We start from the raw sequence: 13913 nt of genomic DNA on the forward strand, positions 1-13913 counted from the left end.
GAGTGCCACATGCCCAGTCTCAATCCCATCTCAATGCACTCTGGGGATGGGGCCAGCACAGCATGCCAGGAATCAAACCCTATGGTTGCATCCTCCTAAGTAAGCACTTTAATCTGCTATTTGGCTGGCTCTCTAGAACATGAGGATATTTGACCTTCAAATTTCTCATATTTTAATTAGTAATGAGAAAAAAGCTTTATTAATTTATTTTCTAGTTATTTATGGCTGAACAGAGCTCCAGACTGACACAAATGGGGAGCATGTTATTACAAGTAGCATAAGAGATGTAGGGACCACTGGGATTACTCTGTCTCTCTGTCTCTGTGTCTCTCTCTGGAAAGTGCTTTGAGTTTCACAAATCTGCCCACACTAAGTCTCTGCAAAGATGACCCTGATAGATCTTGATTCACCAGTTTAGAACTCATAGTTGAAGCTGGAGCAGTTTTTCAGGAGGCATACAGGTCCTAGAATAATGTCAAACAGAAAGATTAGCATCTCCAGAATTAAACAAATCCATATTTTTTCATAGAGTATTCAATTCAAAGAAGAAAGGAAAACTAATCCTATGAAGTAGTTCAAAGCAATTTGAAATGAAATTTTTATGACAATTTAACAATGATATTTATAGATAATAAGTTTAATACATATAATCAAATACTAAATGAGACATCCTTTAAATATAAACCACGTATATCACTTGTGAATCCTCATGCAGTAATGTAAAATGGTTCTAATTTTGGATCTATGTGAAGAAAGACCCTTTGCTCCACAGGAAAAAATTAAGGCAACAACAAATGTACCTACTTGTTAATATTAACTACAAACGTGTTTTTTCTTAAAGAAAAATTTGTTCATGCAGTCATTTATTCTTAGTGCCAGAGTATAATGCTGCGTATGCGAGGCCAATTCCATTTTTATGTGCAAAATCTACTTGAATAAATACACGCTGCTAATATTGCTATAGAAACTGCTGTTGGTACCTACCCCTAACTTTTGACTTGTGAAATATTGAATTTCTACTTTAGCTTTTTCTCTAATTCTTAAAATTATGACCATATTAAAGGTTATCTTGATGAGAATAAAACAAAATGAACGTTCACTATGATAACACTAACTATAGAAATAAAGATAAAGGAAAACAGAAAACCCTGAATTTAGTTTGTTTCTCTATCAATTGCAATCAACAAGATCCTGAATATGCAGATACTTGACCCTATACTTTCTCATAGTTTGATTAGTAATAAGAGGGATTCTCTATTAATTTATTTTAATTATTATTCATTTCTAGTGGCAAAATGCAACATGAAAAGGGCAAATATGATATTTTAAAAATACAAATTAATATCCTAAGCAACTCAGCCAACAAGTTCCTTTTAACCTCCTAAACTGCAAATGGGGCATTTGGCAGTGAAAGATAAGAACTAACTCTGGAGGAAAAGATTCCTGAGTAGGACAGTAGATTCTTCCATGTGAAATGTATCCTGGAAAAATACCTCCACCCCTACTTCTTTCAAAAGATAAAGGCTATATGTTTTATATGGTACAACCTATCAGGACAACTGCAAAAAGTAATTTGCAGAGAAGCAGTAGTTGGGGCTGGCCAAATAGCTCAGCGGATTAAAGCGCTTATAAGCAGGCACAGGGTCCAGGAGTTTGATCCTCAGGACTGCCATGCCGGCCCTACCACCGAGGTGTGCTGAGATGGTGATTGAGACCAGATGCGGTGATGTACACCTGTAATCCTAGTGCTTGGGAGTTTGTAAAGAGGAGAAGTACTACAAGTTTGATCTAGTAGTGAGGCCCTAAACACCCTGTAGGCCCTTCCCTAAAATACAAGGGAAAAAAAGAAGGAAATGTAGTAGTCATATAATTATTGATTTTTTGGACACGTTAGTAGAAATCATTCAAATATTTAGGTAGATCAAATATCAGCTGTTTGACAGACTTCATTAACCAGCTCTATTTTAATTATGTGTCAACTGGTATAGAAAAGATAGCCCTTGAGCTAGGAAGATAGCTCAGCAGTCTAAGCAACTGCTTGGCAAGGGCAAGGACCCAGGTTTGATCCCCAGTACCTCATGCTATGCCATCCCTGAACCCCCTGGCGTGCCATGCCAGGGTAAATAAATAAATAAATGATAAATAAATAATAAATAGTTCTTTTTGCCACTCTCAACATGCCATCTGTCTTAGGGGTTATAGGATATTAAAGGAAACTACTGTGGTAAGAAGGAGGTGGTGGATGGGATTAATATTAGACGTAATATTTCCTGTCCCCAAATATAGTATCTTTTAAACATACCCCCACATACACAAGTGCACAAACAATGTTTCTTCCTTTTCAAGTTCTTCTTAGATTATAGCAAAGTCATGCTTTCAGGCTAGAGCATGAGCATACCTCCATCAATTGTTTATTCACACTCCTCTCTTCTACTCTCATTTCATGTTTTCCCTCTTGAAAGATCTAATTTCTCTCATTAATATTTCCTGAAGAGTAAACTCCCCTTTCCTTAGGAAAAGGGAATAACCATGAAAATTCCAGGCTTTTGATCTTTGTAATTATTTTGTGCAAGTATTATTCTCAAAAAGTCTTCATTGTTCATATGATTATTTTACCAGATGCTAAGAGTATAATTTTTTTTTCCTCTAAGTTATCACATTAACTCTTGAGTACCCAGGTTTTCACTCACCAGACCACATCCTCACTCTTATCTTGGTTGTTTATAAGATGCCAGCCTTCTCCACCTTGTTTTTACTATTCAAACAGCTAACAAATCCTACCAAAGCAGAAGATCCACAGCCTTTCTCCTAGTTAAATAGGGTCGAGCTTTTGTTGCACTTGCATAATTGTATTCTTTTCCAACTGTAGCGATAGTTTAGAAACCAATTTCCTGAACTCCTCCCATAGAGGATGTAATGTAATTGCATCTGCTGGGTTTCTGTATATTTATTTTCTATATAGTTGGTAATATATAAAAGCATTAGAGTCATACATATACATATGTATCACTACTGGCTTAGCCTCATATTTATCTCTAGTTAGAATTAGCTCTGTTTCTTGAGTTCAAACTCATTTGGTAAAATTCCCCAAATTATGTTCTTTGTCAGTGTGTGATAGTGTGAGCTTGTTTTATCTCCACTGAATGCTCTGTCATATCACTTATTCATTTCAACTTGATAGAACATACATTTGAATGATTTTTTTAAAAAATTGCATTCAATAAAATTTAATTTTTGGCATACAATTCTGACTTTGTGTAAATAAATACATTCTTGTAACTACTATCACATAAGAAATACAAAATAATTGTGTTATCTCTAAGAATTCCCTGAGAATGTACCTTCTTCTATTGACTCCAACAAAACTTAGAGAGAGAGAGAGAGAGAGAAAGAGAGAGAGAGAGAGAGAATTGAACTTTGAACTTAGGAGCTTGTGTTTGCCAGGCAGGTGCCTCTATAGCCAAGCTATCTCCTCAGCCCCAGTTCTCTTTTTTTTAATGCATAAAGCTGCTACTCAAGGATTTCTATGAAAAATCTTTCAATTTCTCTGGGATAAATACTTAAGAGTGGGATTGTTGGGTCATACAAAAACTAAGCTTAATTTTATTTGAAAGAACAAAAGATAAAAGACTGCCACATTTACTAAGTGGTTGCACACCTGACCTTTCTTTTGAGTTTCTTGTCCTATTTAATACCTACATCATTTTCTTTTATCTTAGTGAGAAAAGAAAATTGAGGCTCTTTTCTAAATTAGTCTTCAGGCAATTAATATATCCAAAGGGAAGATGTCACCTTGGGTTTAAAATGGCTGAACCTGTTTGATGTTGGAGTATTTAAAAAAATCCATTTAGATAGGTTTTCCTCTGTTGACTCTTTTTATATTTTCTTATATGACAATATTACACAGAAATAGAACACTTTCTACCTCTACAAGTAAAGTAGATTGATTTGTCTCTTACTAGGTAGTATAAGAACTTGAATATTGTCACTTGTGAGTAAGTTCTTGAATCAAAAATTGTATCCATAAAACTGTCATTATTTTGTACATAGTGGCATTCCTGTACTCCATGCTAGTGATACTTTATGCGAGTGAAGGTCATCAAAAGGAGATTTCAGAGCTATCTTGGTTTGAATATGGCTATGTTCATTTGTCTAATTGATTTCATTATTCCTTTATTTTTTAAATTTACGTATTTGGTACAAGGTCTCATTATACAGCTTAGACTCATAGTCATCCTCCTGTTTCATGCTGGCTTTCAGTGGCTGGCTCTGCAGGCCTGGGGTCTGGCCATCAGAGCATGCAGTGTCTGGGCTCACACCCAGGTGCTTGTGCTTACCAGGCAGGTGCTTAAACTGTTGAGCTGTCTCCCAGGTCCTGATTCAACTATTTCTGAATTCTATACTGTGAAATGGTGTTTTTTAAAACTTTTTTTACCCTGCTCCTTGGCTTTGTATTCTACATAACTATCACAGACTCATTACTACTCAAGATATCATCCTTTTTGTTGGGTTCCTAATGAAGCTGGAAGGAAGAGATTTCCTAAAATGTTCTCCTCTGAATAGCTCAAACATAGCCCTGATAAAGACAGTCACCTAATGAGTACCTGGTTTGTCTATCCTGTACATCAAATGCCATCTCTCAGTTTCAGGCAGGGTTCTCTTGTGTGAGAGATTTGCCCCCAAAAAATGCCTGAGGGTATCCTCATCCAGGGCTCTGCCAACACAGAAAAAAATGAAAGATTGTAAGGTGATTTATAAAACTCAAATGACATAATAAAATGTCTATACTAATTTACATAATACATCTAATTAAAACTCACAGGAAGCCCCACATGTGAGATTCCCTGTAACCATGGAGGATGGTCACAAGGATGTCCAGAAGCTTTGATTTTGGTCCCATCTGTGCTTGCCTGAATTTGGATTCTTAGTACGAACTACCCTAACTTCCAACCTATAATTGCTCACGGCTTAATTATCCAGAGTATCCACTCTTGCTCCTTTTACTTTTATCTCATTTAATATATTGAGTGAATGTGCCCTCCTAATGGCTTAACGCATAGAGGCTTGTAATATTACTAAGCTAGCAGAACTATGAGGCTGCATCAACAGAGTTATGCTGAGCTCCTCATCTACAGTCTTGTCTGCAGAGGAAATGCGGCTAGTTTAGTCTTTCTTCTGATAGCTAGGAATGTGCTTACACAAAAATTTTAACTTATTGGCTTTAGACATCACATAGTTATGGTTGAAGAGGCAAGAATTTAACTAATGTACACCTGCTTCCTCTCTGGTCCTGACAAAGCAGTTGCCACATCTTACAAATAAACATACACATTGCAGAGTTAAATAAGAATTTCCTATCATCAAAGATTATTTTCCCAAAAATGTCCAAATGTTCCATAGGACAAGTTATACTCATTCCTCTGAAGTTGGGGTCAAAATCATGATCTGCATATCAAAATTCACAGATGAACCAATACATATATAAACTGATGTAGCACTTTGTAAACATATATTTTGAACTGAAACTTTTGAGTTGGTTGAATTCCCAGGTACAGAATCTCAAAAAAAAAAGACTGTTATAATAAAAATAATATTTTTACTCAGAATTTCAATTGAATTATCCTATGTATTATCCGTTAACTCTATCAGAATAGTTGTGATTATTTTTATTCACTCTCTTGATTACTATTTATAACAGTGTAAAGCACCTTTAATTCTTTTTCATGAAAATAATATTTTTATCTCTCACTTTGTAAGATGCAGATATTTATACTTTTTCTACTTTCTTTTCATTCCTGCTTTTGTTCTTACAATTTCTTTTCTTAGACAGTATTAGCATAAACAATGGCCCATGAAATAGCTCAGCAGACTAAGTGCCTGTTTAGGAAAGCACGGGGACCAGGGTTCAATACTCAGCACCACATGACATGCTGGCCTGCACCACTGAGCCTGCGACCTAGTCTGGGTGTGGTTGCCCATGCCTTATTATCCCAGGATTGAGGAGGCTCAAAATAGGAGAATCACTGGGTCAGAGCTGTGTAGTGAGACCCTGTAGCAAATATATTAAAAATAAAATTAGATAAGCAATATTTCATTATTGGAGTTACATAACACATTTGCTACAAAGACAGGATTTCCTTAAAATTGTGTTTCATCAGTAGAAATATTTTTTAATTCCACTTTTTTACTCGTTTCATTCCCATATTCTCATATAGTTTCAATGATTCTGAAGAGTGGCTTCTTGGTACTCTTCTAAACTGTACTCCTCTAGACAATTTACTTCCTTTAAGATTTTTCTGGATTCAACTTATTGAGGCTTCTGGATCCCTCTTCTTAGGTTACCTGTTTTGCTAAAGCAAAAGAGTTCCACTTTCAAGACACTCTCTGCAGAGTTCGTTGTGTGTGATTTTTTTGTGATTTTTGCATGTTTGAAAACAGCTGAATTTTCTTTATATATTATTCATACTTGGGGTATGAAAAGAATTAGAAAGTAAAAGTAATTTCTCTTGTGTGCCAGAAAGGAATTTCTTAACTCTGTTATTTACTTTTGCTGTTGACACATACACTGTTCTAGTCTTCCTGTATCTCTATTTCCTCTTGTATCTTTTCAATGTATATAATTTCTTTGCACCAATTCTGAAGCCCTCCACTATTATAATTAAGTTCATATTTCCCCATTTGTTGTGATGGCTGAGTTCTTTCTTTCTTTCTTTCTTTCTTTTTTTCTTTCTATCTATCTATCTATCTATCTATCTATCTATCTATCTATCTATCTATCTATCTTTTTTAATTGAGAGAAAATGCCTTATATATTTATTTCTTTTCAAAACCAGTTGCACTGGACTATCAAAAATACTTATAGATCTCCATTAAGGCTACTGAATTGATTCTTTATGCCCTTTACTTTTTTGTGGTTTATAATTTCTTTTTGTCTGTTTTTATGTCTTTAGGAGAGACATCAACTTTTTCTCATATTACTATTGATTTCCCCCAACATTTAATTATAAAAATGTCACAACCTATAGCAGCTAAAAATAAATTGTAGTAACAACCCATACATCCATCACTTGGATTCTATTTATTGAGTTTTAATGTTTTTATAGTTCTTTTATGTACTTATGTTTCTGAAGAACTTGTCAGTGAGCTATTTCCTTTGAATTGGATCTTATTTTAAAGATATGCATTGGTTTTCATATCTCGTTCCTTTGGAGTGGTTTTAGCTATTATTCTCTGTCTCTTTTACTTAAAAGAATTTTGTAAGAATCTCTGGAGTCTTCCCAATTCACATGTAAGATAGGGTGGATACGTACTAACTTGATAATTCTGCTTCAGCAGATGGGGCTTGTGAGCAGGTTGGCTCTACTTTTAAGTATTTGGGTAGGGAGCAGTGTGTCACTTGCAGTCTTCAATATCAGGTTAAATGTTGGATTCCTTGTATAATGGGGAAGACATTCGTGTACTGTTCTGCACGTTGGCCGAAGTGTGTGTATGTGCCCATGTAATGGAGTGTGTATGTGTCTCTGTAGTGTGTGCTGTGTCTGGTACAGGGGAGGTTAGCTGACTTTTATAGTGTGGTCCAACTAATAGTACAGTTCCTTTTTTGTTGCCTACTGGATTGAAGAGCTGGAGATATCATCATTATTACAGGATGAGTCATATTCTTCTCATCATTCTTGTCTGGGACTTTTCAGATTTTGGTTTCTTTCGGCAGGCATCCTCAGTTTTTGTTTTCTCCTTTCTTCCTTTCTATTCTCACTCCTACTCTCTCTATCTCATGTTTAAGTCTTTGTATTCCTTAACTACAAGTTAATTTTGGCAGGAAGAGATGCAAATGTACAAATGCCCTATGTTGAAAATCCAAACCTTTTGCCTGAAAACAAGAATCTAGAGTTTCATGCATACTTCATGGCTTTGTAAAAGTGCAAAGTACTCACTTGCAGAATGCAGGAGTGATGTGCAGGTCAAAGTTTTCTAGATGCATATATTAGTTTTGTCATTTGTAGTCTCCTTGATTTGAAAGATATCATTGAATTCTCATGCTGGTCAGTTTCTAACCTCTATGTATGAAGCATTACCTAAACAGTAATTTGTACATTACAGCTGAAAATAAATAACTTTGAGATTTTTCCCTAGTATTATATCACTTACATATAACTGCAGAATAATTCACTTTCCATCTGGCTACTTTGGAATTTTTACATAAGAAATAACAATAACATCCTCTCCATGAAATTCAGTTGGGATCATGAAAATTATTATTGTAGGTGGGAAATAGTCTCTAAATAAGATTCAAATTAATATAGAAAGGGGAGAACTGGATTGATTGATAAGGCCAGAACAAAACTTGCACTAATAATTATGACTAATATAGCACAGCAAATTCTCTTGTTTTGAGATAATAGTTTGATTTTTCTAATGGAAAGAGTACTGATAATTCTTTAAAAAAATCTTTCCACATCAATAACAAGAATATATCTGAAGTGAACTGGAGCTAAATCATAAATGCTTAGCATTATTAATCTCTTATAGATGTTTTATAAATTTGAAAAAGAACTATTTTAAGAGTTTAAAAGTATTGATTATTGGGCTGGAGACATAGCTCAGCAGTCTAAGCACCTTCCTGGCGAGGGCAAGGAACTGAGTTCTATCCCTGGTACCACATGCCATGCTGGCCCCAGAACCCCAGGTGCACCATGCTGGCCCTAAAACCAGGCGTAGTGATTCTCATCTGTAATCCCAGTGCTGGGGAGCCAAAGACAGGATGATCACTCTGACTCTGAACTGTGTAGTAAGACTGTGTAAAACAAACAAATAAATCCTAAATATTTTTAAAATATTGCTTTTTATTAGATTTTTTTAAAAAGTACGCAGCAATACTTCCACAATGGTCTCATTACCTTATGAATGTTTTAAATTTGTTTTTAAAGTACTGTTATTTTTCTCTTCATTTTATTGTTAGGTATTTAGGGATCTATGTGTTGTCCATTTACTTGGTGTACTTAAATGTAAAATCATCCCCATGCTTTGACTTGATGCAAAGGAGCAGATTTGATTATGCATTGTAAATAAGGATAGAGTACTTTGAATATGTGAGAGGAATTCTTGTCTTACTCTAGTGTTTATTCTAGACTTTTCAGATATTCATGGCCGCTACTCCCACCACATTTAATGTGATTGTAACTATTGGCAACTGCTATAAATTATTCATATCAAAGATAAGAATTCCCTAGTACACAATTCCAATTTTTTAACAGAAAAAGAAAAAAATTACTGAGACTTATATTGATTAAAGAAATTCTATTGGTAATATCATCAATAGAAAGTTATTCTTTTTTTTTTTTTTTTTTTTTTTTTTTTTTTTTTTTTTTTTTGCAGAACTGGGGATTGAACTCAGGCCCTTGAACTTACCAGGGAAGCACTTATTCTACTAAGCCATCTCTCCGGCCCCTGAAAGTTAATCTTTTTACAGCATTTTCTCTTTCTTTCTTTTCTTCTTCTAGTTACCCAAAATATTATAGGAAGAGAAGCGATGTGGGAATTCCAGGAATTCATGTGTTCTATACTCCAGTGAAGTTCATTCCGCCCAATTTTTCTCCACTGTTTTAAGTACTGAAGCAGCAAATCTGTCTCTCACTTAAGTACACCACACAATCATTACAGTTAAATCAGCCAGGGCTCACAGACAGGATTCATAACCCATGGATTTATTGAATGCCAAAGGAGATATGATGAAGATAATTTGTGAAATACCTAAATGAAATTAAAAATTATTACTTCCTCAGAATTCAGATTGTGGCTTGCTATAGTATCCAATATGCAGTTAGCAATGTGAGGAATTAAAGTCATGTAACAGATATGGATGAATATTGCACTTCTGTGGTTACAACTTGGGCAGTTTAGAATGAGTATTGTAATAGTTGATGCTTCTCTATGACATGCAAGAGTTAAGCGATGCTTGATTTATGGCATCAGATTCCTGCCTCTGGCATGGATGGATTGTTCTACGTTTCTCCTAATAAAAGCACCGTCAAGCCTACAGTCCCACATAGCAGGCTGCTGCAAATACAATTGACTGAAAATGGTGAGGGGAAACTACTACACCATTCTAAGATCTTAGCCCTGACTGAAGCTATTTCTGCTAAGTATGTTCACAATGCAAAGATATCATTCCTGATTAAGGAGACTCAAATTATTCTGTCATGTTAAAACAAAGGAGGAGGGGAGATGAGCTCCATTTTTATAGAGGCTGCCTTTTACCTCTTTGGAAACGAAACAGATTTAGAAAGATTCTTAATATCTATCGTGAAATTCCTGAAAATAGTTTTTCAGCAGACTTAGGTATAATTTAGTAGCAGCCCCATTGGCTATTGGCTGGCTATTTTAAAGGCATAGCTGAATTCATATTGGCAATCTGTTTGAAATGAAGGTATATTTATGAAAATTATGCTTCAGTTCACTCTCAGTTGTTTTTTTCTTTCTGGTTATTTTTTTTCAGAGTAGCAAGATACAGAAAGGACTTTGGAAAGTAGCTTGCTCACCCACCCCACTTCTCAAGGGTGTTTTCCAAAGTTTTTTTTTTATGGAACTGGGGATTGAACTCAGGCCCTTGAGCTTGCCAGGGAAGCACTTATTCCACTGAGCCATCTCCCTGGCCCCTCAAGGGTGTTTTATTGAGCAAACTCAGGAGGTGAGAAGGGCTTAATGTGGGACATAATTATAATTAACTAATAAGATTGCAAGTAAAGTCCCTAGATAATATGATCTAATGGGAAATCACAAGGTGGGTGTGAGTTAGGACAAACCTATATTAAACCAATGCTATTTCAGGAAGTGTAGTCATTAGGTAATAACCAAGAAAGGATTTTCTAAAAAGGAATGGACTAGTAAGATTTTGGCTCCCCATGCAAGTTGATTGATGCATATTTAGACTATCAATCACTGTTATTTACCCCTAGGGAAAGTATGTGGATGTACTCTATCATCTTTTTCTTTAAGCCTACCCTTTATGAATATTTCTCCATCCACTATTGCCTTTTGGATCAGGGCCTAGCCCTGTCCATCTGCCTATAATATTTATAACTACCTTAGCTATTTATAATAGTACCCCCTGTAAAGTGCTAACCCTAACTGTGGTTAGGGGAGAAAGGGTGTAGTTCCCATCCAGATGTTTTGAGCTGAGAGAGGGTCAGTGTAAGGGAGGTCACAGTCAGAGGTCTTCTCCAGAGAACTGATCTAACGGACCTGAGATAGAAGTCATGTGCTTTAGCAGTTATCACCTCTGTTTACAAGGTCCGTCTAGTAGATCCCAGAAAAAAGATTCTAACAAGCCTGGTGGTGGTTCTGTCTGATCACTTGGAGTTTTGTAGCCTTTAGACTTGAATAAAATTTTCTGAGAAACCAGAGCATACACTATCAAAGCATGAGCGCTAGGATGGAAAGGCAAGCTGGGGAAAGATCCAAGTCTACAAACTGTATCTAAAGGACTGGAATAATGGTTATAAACTGCTAGGTGTTAGATCCTTCAGCTGAGGGAATCTGATATTTTGTCATAAATCTCTGTAATATTAGTTTTGCAAACATGGAGAGATTGGCAGTTTGAATGACAATTTTAGCAAAAGACTTTAAAAATTTTACTAAGCTTTTGTACAATCTGCTGTAGATTTTTTTTTTCAGGGACCAATAAGAGTGGTCAGCAACTGGTATAGCTGGAAATTGCTAGAAGAGGTCCCAGTTGGAGTCCCTTTTTACATCTAGCTTTTGCTACGGCATTGTTTTTATACATCTCTTGGTTATGCTTGCTTGTTGGGTGTTTCAGATCAAGTTAGAATGAGACCTGTGTTAATTAAAATTAACTATTTTCTGTCTATTTAGGTCAATTAAATCTCTTCAGGCATTTATTTAGAACAATACACAGTGTCCCTAACTCCTTTGTCAGGATCAGCCAAAAAGATAGGTCATGGTTTTGCTTGTTTATATTGCTTTCTGTAAAAACTTAAGAGCATTTCCCACTAGTGACCCTCCTTTGACAGTCTGTACACTTTGTTGATTCTTGTTTGCTAGGGTCTATCATACTCCTTACTCATGAGTTTGGGTGAATTGCCAAAGTTGTAGGATGTGGTAGAGAAGAACTGGGTCCTTGTTGACCTTGAAGGAACAGGGCCATAATATTGGATATCCTCTTATCCAATTTACTGTTTATTGTTTCCAAACTTTAGTCATTGTACAACCTGAAAAGAAAATCAGCTACATTAGCATTGTAGTGGTGGCAGTAAGTTCAATTTTATAATTTCACCTAGATACAAAGCACTTTAAAATAGCCAGTATAGACAAAGGGCTGTTATTTCCTATCAATCATAGTTGTTCTAGTAATTTCATTCCTGCAGGATAGTAAAAGACAGTAGGTACACAGCTGATGGAGAGAACCTGTACTCAGGAACCATACCTAGTAGTTTAGCATGATAATTATAATAAAATTATTTTTGTAACATTTTTATGTCCATTTTAGTATAGAATAGTCATTTTATTCAGTCACTTCTATCTAGTACATAAAGAAGCTCTCACTTAATTAGTTATCCTTTAATAGGATGAAATTGAATAACTTTGTGACATTGTCTGGACTGCTTAGTACTTGAACATCTTTAAGGGTAGGGACACATATGTAACATCACATAAACTTTCTTTTTTGTGCAGTCAATAAGCTTTATTTAATTTTTCTAATATTATTTGCATTTTATACTTATTATTTCACCTATTCATTGTCCTTTTATACTGTAAATATTTGTTTTTAATTAACTATTGAAAATCAATAATAATTATCTAGCAAATTAAAAATTGTAGACAAATACTGAGATGTGAAAGGTAGAAGGTGTAGACAGAGGGAATTATGGAAAAATATTTCTGAAATGAATACAAAACATGAGATTAATAATAGATTGCACATTGTAAAAAATAATTTACAGACTTAAATGAATATAACAATAAAAATTGTCTAAAAGAAACATGAATAAGAATTTATAGATCTGTTATATAATAGTCCACTCTGTGCCAAAATCAAGAAACTTATATTCATATAATTAGAATTCTCAAAGTAGAAGGAAGTAAGCAATAAATATTTAAAGATTTAAAATTTCTGCATTTATTTAAAATTGTATCACCACATTTCCAAGCAAAATGAACCTTTTGCACAAGAAATATGAATAAAATCATACCAAGATAAACAAAAGTGAAATTGTCCAAAACTAACTGCAAAAAAATCATTAAAGCATACACATAGAAAAATATATTAGCTATGGAAAAGCAACATTCAACAGTTTCTTATTCCACATTAGAAAAAAAGAGAAGACAACAATATGCAATGTATTATTGTAACTGTCCTATTATCCTGTTTTGAAACTGTCACATTGCTATCTGTTTCTCGATAAAATTAATAAAGAAAAGAAAGAAAAGAACAAGTGGGTAAGAAACTTAACTTATTTACTCAAAGTACTGAAAAAAATCTGTCCTCATTGAATTTTATACTAAGCAAACATACATTTGAAAACTAAAAGTAAGATATTTTCCAGTTCATACAAACTTGAAATATTCTAATGTCTCCAACATAGCATATAGAAAATAACAAAGACCATAGTCCAGAAGGCAAGAAAAGTTGCTGTATGGTCCTGGATAAAGAATAAAGAGCACTCAAAATGGTAGTCATACAGGACTACTTATACTAGACAAACCCATTTAAAAGGGGATTGATTGAGACTTGGCATGGTGGTGCGTAACTGTAATCTCAGCTCTTGGGAGGTTGTAAACAGATGGATCCCAAGTCCAATCTAGTAGTGAGACTCAGAACACCCGGTACACACTGTCCTAAAAAATACAAAAAAAATAAATAAATAAATAAAATAAAAGGTCATTGAAGATTTCCA

Source organism: Octodon degus, unplaced genomic scaffold, assembly GCF_000260255.1.
Source record: "Octodon degus isolate 3935 unplaced genomic scaffold, OctDeg1.0 scaffold00003, whole genome shotgun sequence".
Lineage (NCBI taxonomy): Eukaryota > Metazoa > Chordata > Mammalia > Rodentia > Octodontidae > Octodon > Octodon degus.